At 38.0% G+C, this 14,120-nt stretch overlaps 1 pseudogene; it reads right to left on the bottom strand.

Annotated features, from left to right (window-relative positions):
• Positions 1 to 11,021, bottom strand: part of LOC122643345 — a 29,517-nt pseudogene extending 18,496 nt beyond the window's left edge.
• Between the last annotated feature and the right edge of the window lie 3,099 nt (positions 11,022 to 14,120).

The raw sequence follows: 14,120 nt of genomic DNA, 5'->3' as shown, positions 1-14,120 counted from the left end.
TTCAGGCAATAGGAAGGAAAGTTGAAGAAGATGGGAGGATGGGATTCTATTCTTTATCGACACGAAGCAAGCTTCTTCATTGGGGTCTTGTTGTTGATCCCACTTGTGTTCTGTGTCATGGGGAGGTGGAGACCATAGACCATCTCTTCTTTCATTGTGATTTTTCGGCTGCAATATGGAGGAAGGTTTTGGGGTTGAATGGTTTTGAGAGGAATCCTTTGGCTTCTTGGAAGGAGGAGATTGAGTGGTTGACGATGCACTTTGGAGGAAATACTCTTGTTTCGAGTGTTAGAAAGTTTAGCTTTGTGGCGTCGATCTATCGTATTTGGCAGGAGCGGAATACTAGAGTTCATCAACGTCGATCTATCGTATTTGGCAGGAGCGGAATACTAGAGTTCATCAACAGGTATCTTCTACTTCTGATTCGGTTTTACATCAAATTGTCACAGACACAAGGCAGCGGTTCAAGGAGGTTGATGGTGGTATGGTGGACAGCAGCAGTAAATTGCAATTAATTGTGACGGTTCTGTCAAGCATGGGATGGGAGGCTATGGTGCCATTGGAAAGAATCCTAGGTGTAGGCCTGCTTTCGCACTGGCTGGAGGGCTGCAAAATGGTGATGTTATACACATGGAGCTCTTTGCTACAAGGGCTGGTTTGTTGAAAGCAAGGGCCTTGCAAATACAGCAAGTGCAGGCGCGTTTAGACTCTATGGTGGCATTGCAAATGGTTGTTGGAACTTTCCAGCTCTATTGGGAATTCCTATGATTACTTAAGGAGATTTGGAGTTTGCGTGATGGTTTTCGCAGTTGTAGCTTCATTCATTATGTTAGAGAGATTTATGGTTGTGCAGATTTCTTAGCAGGTTTTGTGCATCATGTTTATGAACATGATTTTAGTATTAGTTGTCTACCTGAGGCACTTTCCACTATTATTAGGAATGATGCTTCTGGTATGACATATTACAGGTTGTAAGTCCGTTAACTCTATACTAATATAAGCTCCTCTTAACCAAAAAAAAAAACTACTTGGGGGTTAAAATGGACATTTCAACTTTGACTGCTAACTATGCTTAACGTTAGGGGGAAGGTTGATATTTTGACATAGTTTGGTATGTCTATGATATTTCATATACTTACAGAGGATGTCCCTGAAATTTACCCCAAAAAAAAAAATCATGTAAGAAAGCTTCTTCAGAAATTATCATAGAAAAATAGATCTCTTATGAGAAATTCCTAGTTTTGATTAAAAAAACAAAATTGAAGTAGACTTCCTTGTAGTCTCAAAGGTTCAACCGTTCAAGGCTCGGTGGAGAGAGAGAGAGAGAGAGAGAGAGAGAGAGGCACGCACCTTGACGAAGAAGCTTCCAATTGTCCTGTGATTTTGGTTGCTAACGTTTAACTTTTTGTTGCACTTTGTTCAATGAATCAAAAAATTTAACCTGGACCTCTTGAAAGAACCTGAACCGTGGCCTCTGCTGGTAGCGTAACTTAACATGGGAAATACCTAGATGAGTTATCGGTGAGGAGAGGGAAAATTTCTAAGTTAAGGAATTGGACATGTATGACTTTGGCACCTGTAAACTGTTGACTTACTGAAAAATAGGGATCCCTTGGAACTATAGGAATGTACGAACTTCCTAAGAAATCGGGAAGTTGTTGGTTCGTATTCTTCCTGGAACCGTACTTACTGAGGAATAGGAAAAGTGGTGGGTTCGTATACTCTTCAACCCGCGTTCAATGGATTGCATGCCTAAAAACGCTGCAGAAACGGGATCGTCAGTGATTACGAAAGGGAAATATCATCCCTTCGCTCTAAGTATCCATAATATCAAGCCTTTCCCCCGATTTTAAATAATGACAATGTTCACCTTACTTTTGAAAGATTCTATAGACCGTACCCTAAGTGGCTAACGGTGTTAAAACAGCAGTTCAAGAGACGAATTTGAGTTAAAAATGGCTAGAAGAAGGCGCAATTGACAACCTAGAAGCATCCTCCGCCATTGATGACCTTCAAAGGACAACTGTTTCCCTTAGGACGTGTTTGTTAGGAAGGGAAATGGGAAAGGGAAGTGAAGGGAATTTTTTTCTTCCCTTTTAAGTCGTTTGGTTGCAAAGGAAGTCAAGTGAAAATAATTTTGCTAAGTCGTTTGGTTGTCTGTGAAATTGATGTAAAATCAATGTAAGTTTTTTAAAAATTTGTAATCCAACCCACTTTACTAACTTTCACTTATTAAGGGTCTTTCTTAATAATTTATGGAAAAGAAACGCTAACCGGTGCTGCAATGCAGTGTGTACCTGCGCTTAGGCATTGCCATGCAAAATGGCCGATGCACTCCCTGGAAAGGCAGAAAGGACCAGAGGTGCACTGATTATTTCAAACTTTTGTAATATATAACAAAATTTTAATGACTTTGAAATACTATTTGAAAACACATCATATCCACCCCATTGAGACCCATAACATTTACACACAAATGTGCATGGGCAATTAGAGAGCCTCCAAATTCTAACAATTTGGATGGTCAGGAGAGGATATCGCACATCAATGGGGGGATATTATCGGACATTCATAAATAAAAGGGTAGATATTTATAGTCATTAATGACCATTGAAGCAAAACCAAATTGTAAATTCGGGCCTAATGATTCAAAATGCAAACATTCAATATGCCTCTTCTGCATTTCTCTAACCTTGGGTGGAAGAGAAAAATAAAATGATTTCCAATGACAAGCTGGATAAAAGAAATTCTATCTATAACCAGTTGGATTTTTCCTCAATCAACCAAATAGTACATTTTGCTTACAAAAAAAAAAAAATCCAAAAATAACCACAAACAAGACCAGCCTCAATGGCATGTCTATATCAGATTGCAATGTCAAGTTCCTAATTGAAGTTTTCCAACTACGATGTGAGCACTGAGCACTGTATACAAGGGCAAGGATAGAGTTACAAGAAAAGAATATATATACAGAATAGAAACTATGATCAAATACCATATTCAAAGACCAAAATTAAGCTCCACAGGAAACACCAATGAAACTCAACGAGTGAGCCAAACATTACAAATCCAAAGTGCAAACAATTCCATACTTAGCTAACAATGTTGTATCTTATACTAACTCAACTGTAGGTTCCCAACCCCACACCAATGTCTTTGCCAAAGTCAGATTTGAATCCATCCTTAGCCTTAGAGTAGCAAACATTGAAGAGTTCATTGAGTATGCCAGTGAACACAATGAAGGCAGCCCCTACTCCCAAGACTCCTTTCCTCAAGATCTCGCAAGAAGGAGGTTTTTTTTTTTTGATGGGACGCAAGGAGGTTGGTCTCCAAAAACTGTCCTGTATCTAGTATGGTAGGCATTCCTCACAGAACCCGCAAGCAAGCAAATCTCCGCGATAAAAAATGCCAACCTGCGATGGACAAATCAACATTATATTTAATGGTTGGAGCAAAGAAGAAGAATATTACTAATGTCATGGAATGGAAAATTAAGGCATTGGACAGATACAGATCAAAGAGAGTTCAATTTGAAAATTTATCCACCATTAATAAGTGCCAACACCCTAAATTTCATCAAGCAAATCCAAGTATGCTGCAAGGGAACTTTTTCCAAAAAATAAAAGAGTACAACCCCCCCCCCCCAATAAATAAATAAATAAATAGCAATCAATCAATAGAATAATCATTTGAGTCTAATAAATAACAGCAAATCCAAGTATGCTACAAGAGGCATTGATGTTAGATTTGGGATTTGAATCAAGAAAGGAATACTAACATCCATGGCTACAAAGGTTTATTTTGGCAACATTACATATTATTGCATATCCTCCCAACTCCAATTGTAATCTATCTGTAGTCAAATCCATTATTGTTATATACTGAAATATCTTGGACATTCAAAGCTCTTTCACAAATTTTCAAGTAAAAAAAGAATACAAATAAAGGGAAAAAGTCGCAGCGCGACGTGTAAAAGTCCTTAAGCGCAATGCTAAACACAACGGTTAAATCTCAACCGTTGAGATTTAACCAGTTGATCTAAGTCGTTGAATTTTTAACCTGCAACTGGTTGCAACTGGCTGCCCACATCTTCTTCTTTAGCTACCGATCTGCAAAAGGTCGTTGAACGTTTCCCATCTCCGACGAACTTGAAACCACCCCGAAACCACCCCTTCGTTTGGTTTGTGTTCAACCTCACACCTTCCTCTCAATACCCCACACCATGAAAGTTCAGATTTTGAAAGAAAACATAAGGAAGAAGAACAGAGAAGTGTCAACAGACTGAGAAGCTCTCTCTCTGCTGCAAAATCTTCAAAGCTTCAATGTCCACTACCATTAAAAACCCTTTTAACGAGCAATTAAAAACTCCTTTAACAAGCAATAGCAGAATCAACAACAAAAATAAAAAAGGACATCTAAAAATTCAGTCCTAGATGAAAAGCCGAAGGAACCCAAGTGAAAAAATCCCATGAAATTTAGGTTATCGCTGGGGTTATCGTCGCTGAAGACGGTGATGTTTCAGATCAGAAACCCTCGGTCCCATGTACTTGCTTGTTCTTCTTCAAATCCACATACTTGCGTCACTAACCCAGTTCACCGACAGAACCACCGGAACGCAGTACAACCCTTTTTTTCCACCCTCCCTGTGTATTCTCGGTGGGAAGATGGAGGGTTTTTTTATTTTTTTATTTTTTTTTACTTAAATGAAAGGGAAGATGGAGTTTGGGTTATGGTATTTGAAATTTCTTGATTTCTCTGTACTGATTTCTACAGAGAAAAGGTAACTTGGAGGATCTATGTCGGTTATTAGTTCTAGATTTCTCTGTTCTCTGTTCTCTAGAGAAGATGAATCGATGATTTCTAATGGAAGATGAACCGAGAGAAGATAACTCGGGAGATTCTGCGACTTCCATCCTCCCACCACCGCCCTCCCTGTGTATTGTCTCCTCCCATGCAGCGTCAATCTTTCTTCTCCGTTCTATGTCACATGAAACACTTCCCTGCAGTGAAAAAGAATAGGAAAAAGAAGAAAAGGGCTGTGATGGTTAGCAGGTTAATGGCATTTTTTATTCAACGGTTACAATTAATAGGTCAAAAAATAAATGGTTTAGATTTACTCGTCGCGTTTAGTGGTGAGTTTAAGGAATTTTATCATCGCGCCGCTACCACCCGCTCTACAAATAATTATGTAACCATCATTAATCATATTCATCCTAAGAATCATGTCAAATGTGTACAAAGATTGGGGATTTCAATATCCATCTTGTTTATAAGCAGCAGAAGGGAAACAACAATATCGACTAACAAACATTGATTCTTGCACAACTAAAAATGGTAATACAGAGCTAATGTCAAGACTTCACAAATATTTTAAATCAGGAAGCACACGGCAGACACTAGGTCATCGGGTATCAGAATGTTGAGATATCTCATTCACTGGGTAATCTCAACAAGTTCAATAGATCACAAACAACCAAAACATGCTGAAATCATACATGCATGATCAGCATAGAAAGAACTACAAGTTCCTGCACGAAACAAGAATGCCACCGCAGCAGCCATCACAGCCTTGTCAACTTAAAATCAACACCACCCATTTAGCACTAAGATTTCAGCATTGATGTGGTTGTGCCACTTTCAGAAAGCACAACTCAAAACCTGAATGTAATGAACTTTCAGCATGCTCTCTCTCTCTCTCACACACACACACATGCAAAATCAACCTCGAACCAGGGAAGAACCAGTGAAAGATCGATTACAGCCAGGATCAACACAATAAGGAAGAACAAATTAAATATAACTGAAACTAATTTTTTTACTGCTATTTTCTGTTTACATATGAAAGAAGAACATCAAACATTGTTGGAGATTGGGAGGTGGAGAAGATGAGAAGACCCTGTAAGAAGATAATAGAGTATACATAAGAAGGAGCTTGTGTAGCTGTACTTGGCAAGAGGAGAGGCTGAAGCCCTTTTAAAGCCTCTGTTTGTAAATAAAGTGTACTAAGGAAGCTCTTCTCATTGTTTGCAAAAGTCCAAAACAAGGAAACAGAGAGGTGTAGTGTGAAAGCTACTTGAGGTCCTTTAATTTAATGTAGTTGGGAAGCTTCTTGTCAACTTTAGAATGGGGCATCACATGAACCCATGATTAAATAATGATAGAGTTGACCAAGAAAAATCACAAGGCAACTTCTAAGCAGGGTAGCTACAGGCACTACACCTTCTCTCTCTCATGTCATCACATGAGGTCATGGACAAGCCCACGAGTCCTGTTCTTGTGTCCACATCTTTCTCCAATTTTTTCAGAGGTGATGGTGTAATTGAGATTCTTCTTCTTCTCTTCCATATCACCACCATAAAGGCCCAAAAGATGGTTTGCCCAAGTAAAAAACTGCAACCTTTTTAGCCTTTGATTGATTAGTGCTTGATGAGCACAGTGTATGTAAAAATGTAGGCATTCAAAGCAAAAATTTTACTAGAAAACATGATCCAAACTGTTCATGTTTAATGAATTTAATCTGGTTTTGCTAGATCACTTCTTGACCATCATAGAGATATCATTTTCTAAGGCTTCCTCATAATATTTACAGGATTTTGTTGAAATCTAATACAGAAACGTAAAAGGATTAGAAAGAGAGGAAAATATTTTACAACGAGGAGGAGCTTAACAAGGACTGAACTGAGGGGGTTGAAACATGGGTCAAGTAGTGTATTTGTCATCTGAGGGGGTTAAAACATGGGTCAAGTAGTTTATTTGTCAAGGAGAATAGACCATCAGGCATCAAAGTTGGACAATATTCCAACAGCCAGATTCAGAGGTAGGGAAGAATCACACTTTTAGCAGGTTACAAAACCAAGACAGAAAATAAAAACTAGAAACCAGAATTAGCAGCTGCCAAAATTATTAAGTACCAGACTTAGTGACTCAGCTGAATGAAAAAAGATCTGCAGAAATTCCTTTCTTTCATATTTACCAAATTTAATATTGTTGATCAGGGACATTCACATTCAACAGATATTTATATAGGCAAACTTCACAACAATTGAGCAGGCAAAGCATATCAAGAGGTGAGTGTGGGTTTCTCTTTCCCCCACTCCCTTCCCCCCCCCACCCCCCCCAAATAAATTTTGGGGAGTTCCGCTCTTCTTTACATTCTTCTTTTTCCTGGCCTTCAGCGTTAACAAATTCAGTATAATTCAGAAAGAAAAATCTTGAAATCTCTTTATGAGTTCCTTCAACATGTTCCATTTATTTATTTATTATTTCTATTTTCATTTTCGAGGTAGTGGTGGGGTAGGAATTAATGCAGCACAGTTGGATAACATTAATGAAAGAGAAGGGGGAAAAAACATTGGGGTTTGAGGCAATACCTTAACAACAGGGGATCTTTGCTGTATAAGAGTCAATGCACTAGAAGGAGAATCATAAGCTGCAAGCAGAAAGTATAATGTTATGCTAGGCTTGTCATATCAAGAGCAACAGAATGGTGTATGTTTCAAAACTTGAATCACTCTATTATCACCTGAAAGTAAGTCCATCCTATTTATAACCAAAAAAAAAGTCCATCCTAACTATGATATGAAAAGGTTTCTTGAATTTCAAATTCAATGGGCTCCCATCACACATTCAATTAAGAAGAAATTATTCCCATAGAACAACAATGACTTGCTATCAACAACTTACCATTGAGAGGCAAATATACACAGGGAGGTAGCATACATCATAAGTTCTACTCCCGCATAAGAAGTTTCTAGTGCAAAAGTTGCAGGTAAGAAAACTTAAAAATGACAATCTTTACCATCTGCAACAACTGCATTGCCTTCTACTACAATAAACAAAGTAACAGTGCCCATTTCTTCTCCACTTTTTTTCCCTTTTTGTTACACACGGAAGTTTATGATTATCTAATCATGTAGAGTTTTTGCATGTGTTCAATTTGTGACCCGATTGAATTATGATCCTTAATTTTCCTCTTCCATTAAAATTTTCTAATCGATAAAAGCAACTACTACTCATCATTAAAGGTACCAATTAATAAAGGGGAAAATTGCGCCAACAAAATAAAAAAGAAAAATACAGGAAGCCCTTGCCCTTTTTTTATCCTCTCAAATCACGTTTACAAAATCCCTTCTCAAGTCTCAGCATGTTAAAGTTTATCTTACAATCATATTACCAGGACATAAAGAACGGGGGTGAATAACTAGAAAAAAAAATACCAGAGAAGAGGCAGAAGGAAATGAGAACAGAATATGAAGCTAGGTCTAATAGACAATAGAAGCATTGATAGAATGGGGTAGAAATCCACCTAAACTGTGTAGAGAATCCTGTCTTCTACTAAGGAATCTGTCCTAACTTTCATTTGGTATCAAAACCAGAGAAGAGGCAGAAGGAAATGAGATTACCTTCCAGAGGTTCGGAGAGATGAGAGCTTCGGAGCTTCTCAAAGAGACAACCACCACTGCTTGCTCAAAGCTTTGCAGCTTTTCAGAGAAACTGAAGTAGCACAAGATAGAGATGTTAGAAATACCTAGATCTCATGCCTTGTGAACAAAATCAGAGAAGAGGAAGAAGGATATGAGAGTACCTTCGTTCGGAGAGATGAGAGCTTCGGAGCTTCTCAAAGAGACAACCACCACCGCTTGCTCGAGCTTCGAAGCCTTCTCAAAGAGACTGAACCAGGAAGAAGGAGAGCTTCGAAGCCTTCTCAGAGAGACGAACCAGCACCAGAGACGTTTTAGGTCTTTTGAGCTTCTCAAACGTTTTCAGATCTCCAACCCTTTCAATCGACGAAACAATGCACAACACAAGGCTCGAAGTCGATTTCTCGGGTTTTGAATTTACTTGCGTTTTTGGTCAGAAAATAAAAATTGCAATCTTACCTAAAAAGTGAAAATTATTCTCCATGGGAAAAACAATTCCCTGGCAACCAAACACAAAAAATTATTATCCTTGGAAAAAAAATTTCACTTTACATAAAAAATTTACATTCCCCTTGCAACCAAACAAACCCTTATGAAATATATCAGTTACCATGGAAGAAGAACTCGATCGAAACCTGTCGAAACCACCGAGTTAACTCGATTTCGCAGGTTTCCGAGACGAGTTGAGGGGTGATTTTAAAAAATCCAGGGTTTCAATCGAAATTCGATGGTTTCGACCAGTTTTGACCAAGATGTTGGTAATTTCGCAAGTTTCGACACTTATGCCCATCGAAACTTGAGAAAACCTGGCTTGAAACCAGTATAGATACTTAAGTATGCCAGTAACCAAGCCAGAACCCAAGACAAACACTTGTTTATGCTTAATATCATTTAAGTAAATGTTTTCATTTACTTAAGATATTATTCATAAATAAGCAAATACCCCCTTATTCGAATCCAATAAAAATAGTTAAAAAATTAAATTCCAAAAGGAAAAAAAGTCAACCCCCCCAGTTCCAGAACAAAAATTGGATTTTCGGCGGTAGGTGCAATTTTCAACTTTCTAATGCTGGGGTTTTTCTCAAATTTAAAAATTCCATAAACTTAATATGGTAAAACATTGTTAAAACCTAAAAGTGCGGTAAAATATTCATTTGTTTTGAAGTCCAAAAAATATTTTCATTCAGAGCGATTTTGACAATATTTGCACACACCAAATTAAGCTTGACCGGTACATAACTCCTATATAAACCAAATTTAAGCAATCTTGGACTTGTTTGACAGCTGTCAAAAAAAGCTTTCTAACAAATCCAAGATTGCTTAAATCTAATTTATATTGAAGGTGTTATATTCCGGTCAAACCTTATTCGATACCATGTCCAAGAACAATATACAGTATCAACTTTAGATCAAAACCACAAGTATTATTTTTAGTGTTCTTTATGTGAAACTAATGCATGGATTGGATTTAAAACGTAAAAAATAGGCAGCACAAAAATAATCAGGGCAAAAAAAAAACTTTTGGGCCTCGAAACCAAGGTTCGAGTTAACCTGGAGAAAGTTCCAAGTTTCGACCGAGATATGGTCGAAACTGAGACGAACTTGATTTCTGGCTGGTTGAAACCTAGTCGAAACCTGAGTTTTAGAACCTTGTCAGTTACAGAAGAAAAGAAAAAAAAATATCTGACTTAAAGGCTTAGGGAATTCCTAACCTGTAATCTTCCATCTTCCTTCTATCTCTTCTCTATCATCTAAAAGTAACAGGTGGATTCCTAACAAGTAATCTTCCATCTTCCTTCTTTCTCTTCTCTATCATCAAAAAGCTATTTCAAGTCAGAATTCTTAATCATAATACCAGGGGTTACACTATTTTATCAGAGTATCAGTTTCAGGTGTGATCTAAATTAGAATTCTGGTTACTGAATTGATTACTGGTTAGACTCTTCCAAATTCTGATTTCCATTAGAATCCTTATTCTTACAACTAAATGTCTACTTTAAAACTCTAGACTTCTAGTTGATCTAAATTTTAAGAATTCAGAATGGAATTGCCAAATAAATCTGAATTGAAAAAAGCAGAATTTTAGGAATGTCAGTCAGTAATCTCTCAAGATCCACCCGTCAGAACTCAGAATTGAATGAAACTTTACAGACATTCTCTACTTCTTACTACCATGTTTGCTTACCAACTACTTACAATCTGGTTTCTACAAGTACCAAGGAAATGAAAATGCAACCTAATTCCTTTCCTTTATACCTTAATCAGAGAGTCTCATCCTCAATCTCACACTCTGCCTTCGACTCGGCCTCCGCCTTTGCCCGCTGCCAATGTCTCCACCTCCAACTGTGCCTGTGCCTTGACCATTGCCACTTCGGCTTCTGCTTTTACTGCTTCAGCAGCTGCCTTCACTGTTTTTACTGCCACCTCTGCTGCTTCAACTGCAGCCTATGCCATTGCAGCCACCCCCATCTCTAGCTTCTCACAAACGTTCGTTGGAAGCTGATCCTTCGTGAGAAGCTCACCCGTTCTCGAGGCCAACCCCAACGCCTCATATGCCACTTCCAACGCTGCATTCGCAGTCTCCACCGCCTCTGCCACCATCTTCACAAGAACGCCAATTGGAACATGAAGAAGAGAAGAAGACACGGAGACGGGTTTTTGAGGGAAGAAGCCGCAAAAAGGGTTTTGGGGTTGAAGGGGGTAAAATTGAAATAAAATTACATTAAGGGTATTATGGGGGTTTAAAAAAATTTGTAAATGCCCATGTCATCATTTAATGTCGTCTTTTTACGATTAGTATACGGTTGATAGAATCTTTCAAAAGTACGGGAGGGGCATTATTATTATTTAAAACCTAGGGGAGGGGTTTGATATTATAGATACTTAGAGGGAAGGGATCCTAAAATTAATATTGATCAAACATTGAATATGCAAAAATCATTTGATACTTGTTGTTAAGGGTATTAAATGGTCTGGTTCAGATTAAATTGTTTAATAAAATTGTCTTAATTTTAGAGCTATAAATGGATAATCGAAAATCCAAATTCGATCCGCATCTGTGTCCGTTTAGGGGCATCCGTATTCGATTAGAGATATCCGGAAAAAAATCCGAATACTTAATCTTTAAAAATTAAGTAAATAACGATCTTGAGGGTTTTTGAAGATTTAACAGGTTCTAGAATATGAGGAGAAGAGAATCAGGATCTAAAACTATGGATTGAGAGTGAATTGTATCCACTAGGGGGGAGGAAGGTTCGGGTTACACAAGGTAGAGGTGTAAACGGATGGTTGAAAATTCGAATTCGATCCGCATCCGAATCCATCCGAATCCGTTTAGAGGTATCCGTATTCGACCAGGAAATATTCGAATCCGATTGCATCCGATCCGTATCCGAGCCCAATCCGATCCGTTTACAGGCCTACTTAATTTTGAAACCATAATCGAACCATTTATTAAACGGTTCGATTCGGTTTAGATAAACGGTTTCCGTTTATTTTGGTACATTTATGTACATCTAAGAGTGTTAAACGGTTTATTCAGTTAAACGATCCGGCTCGGTATAAACCTTTTAATTAAACGACCTCAATTTTAAAATCATAACCGAACCATTTATTAAACGGTTTCATGCTTCGATTTAAATGATCCGACTCGATTTCAGTAAACGGTTTCGGTTTGATTTTGACACCCTTACTTGTTGTCAAGGCTCGTACAAAATGTTCTTCGGTGTCACGATCCCAACTCAAGCGGGCTGGCGATGGGGGAAAGCATAGAACCGTTCTAAGTCATCATTTATCAAATCGGTCAAAAACAAGTAGTACCTCTGACATCATTTAGATCCCAATATCACACTCTTAGAGTATTGATACTAGGGGTGTCAACCGGTCGGGCTCAGTCGGGTTCGGTTGGGCCTTGCCGGGCCTCACGATGCTTAAAGCTTGCTCCGTTACCACCTGTTTAAGTCTTCGGGCCGGGCCTGGTCTGGCTAGGTCGGGTTTCAGGTTACAATTGGGCTAATGTAATCAGTCCTTAACCGGGTCCTAACTGGGCTATGGGCATGTTTAACTCTAAACGGTCTTTAAACGGGCTCCAAACAGTGCAGCCCTATGAACAACTCTTTTTTATCCTCATATACTATAATCAATAACATATATTGCACAACTTATATGATTGAGTGAAGAAAGAGAAGAAATGTTGTATTTTGATAGTTTTGAATCTCTTTTTGAATCAGTGTACAACCCTCCTGTTCGATCATTTCTACTTGAACAAACTAAGCAGAAAACAGCTGACTTCAAAGTTTTACTTGAGAAATAAGGACTCAGATGGGATCCATTCATACTGAAAAACTAGAAACTTTGTGTCTTGTTTTTCTTTCTTCGAAGACGAAAATTTTTGCTGCTTTGATTCTCTTTAATTGACATTTTTGACCAATTAAACTCCCACTGTTACATCGGCCTGCTCTATATGAATAAAATCAACTTAAATTTGTAAATCTGTAACTATTTGAAGAAATCAGGATAAAAAAAATGAAGAGGCAATAGTATATTCTGGAGGAGTAGCAGAGAAGAAGCTCAATGGTTTGTTCCTCATAAGAGATAGGCCTCCACAGGAAAATTGTTTGAAAACCATGTTAACATGGAACTAGGTCGGTCCGGTTGGGCCCCCGACGGGCTACAACCCCACACTGAGACTGCCCGATTATTAAATGTGTTGGGCTTAAGCCCGACACGTTTAATAATCTGTTCGAGCCAGGTCAGGCCTGGAATTGATACCCCTAATTGATACAGTGGAAGTCTTATATTATTATTATTATTATTATTATTATTATTATTATTATTAGTATTAGCATTAGTATTAGTATTAGCATTACTATTACTATTACTACTACTACTACTACTACTATTATTATTATTATTATTATTATTATTATTATTATTATTTTGAGAGAGGATTATTCACAAAGAAAACCCAAAGTTCATATATACATATCCAACGACGAGATTCTAATATGGCATGTACACAAGCATTAAAGACCCTTTGAATTTGACATTCCTAATGTATGGTAAAGACATAATTACATCATTTACACCCAAAAAAAAAAAATCATCAAGTTTATACAGTCCACATATGTAATACGTACAGGCCGAAAAGAAAGTCTCCACACAATGAGATACTAAGTAGATGGGTACGCTCAACCCCTATCACCAAACGCACATTCCACACTACACTATTCATGCACAGGATCTGAAGATGGAGAAACATAGTGGAGTGAGATAAAAGCCTAGTAGCTGTCATTTTGAAAAACTTACATGTGATCTTAAGGAATTTGAAGCGGAGTTACCGAGGTTGAACCGGAGTTCACTAGGAAGAGCATAGTAACTCCTTCGCCAATCGACATGATCGCCTAGGCCCTTCATCTTCTCCTGCTTTGTTCTGACTTACTTGTTACTAGATTTATAGAGCTCGATCTATATCTTGGTCTTCATTACACCCCTGTTTTATCATGACTCGGAATCATCTACATCATAATCCCCCTCTTCGTTTCTCTTCTCCTTTGATCCCTTTTTCTTGAGCAGTGGACGGATTTCCTTCTATTTATCTCTCCTTTCAAGTGCTTCTTTGTTAGCTATGAAAGCTGTGGATAGAGCTCTTCTCTCATTCGACATTCCAAGGTCACTTGCACATGTCAGATCCTTCTTGAT

The sequence above is a fragment of the Telopea speciosissima genome, chromosome 10, assembly GCF_018873765.1.
Source record: "Telopea speciosissima isolate NSW1024214 ecotype Mountain lineage chromosome 10, Tspe_v1, whole genome shotgun sequence".
Classification (NCBI taxonomy): domain Eukaryota; kingdom Viridiplantae; phylum Streptophyta; class Magnoliopsida; order Proteales; family Proteaceae; genus Telopea; species Telopea speciosissima.
Note: the sequence above shows the minus strand (reverse complement) of the source record. Positions and strands in the feature narration are given on the sequence as shown.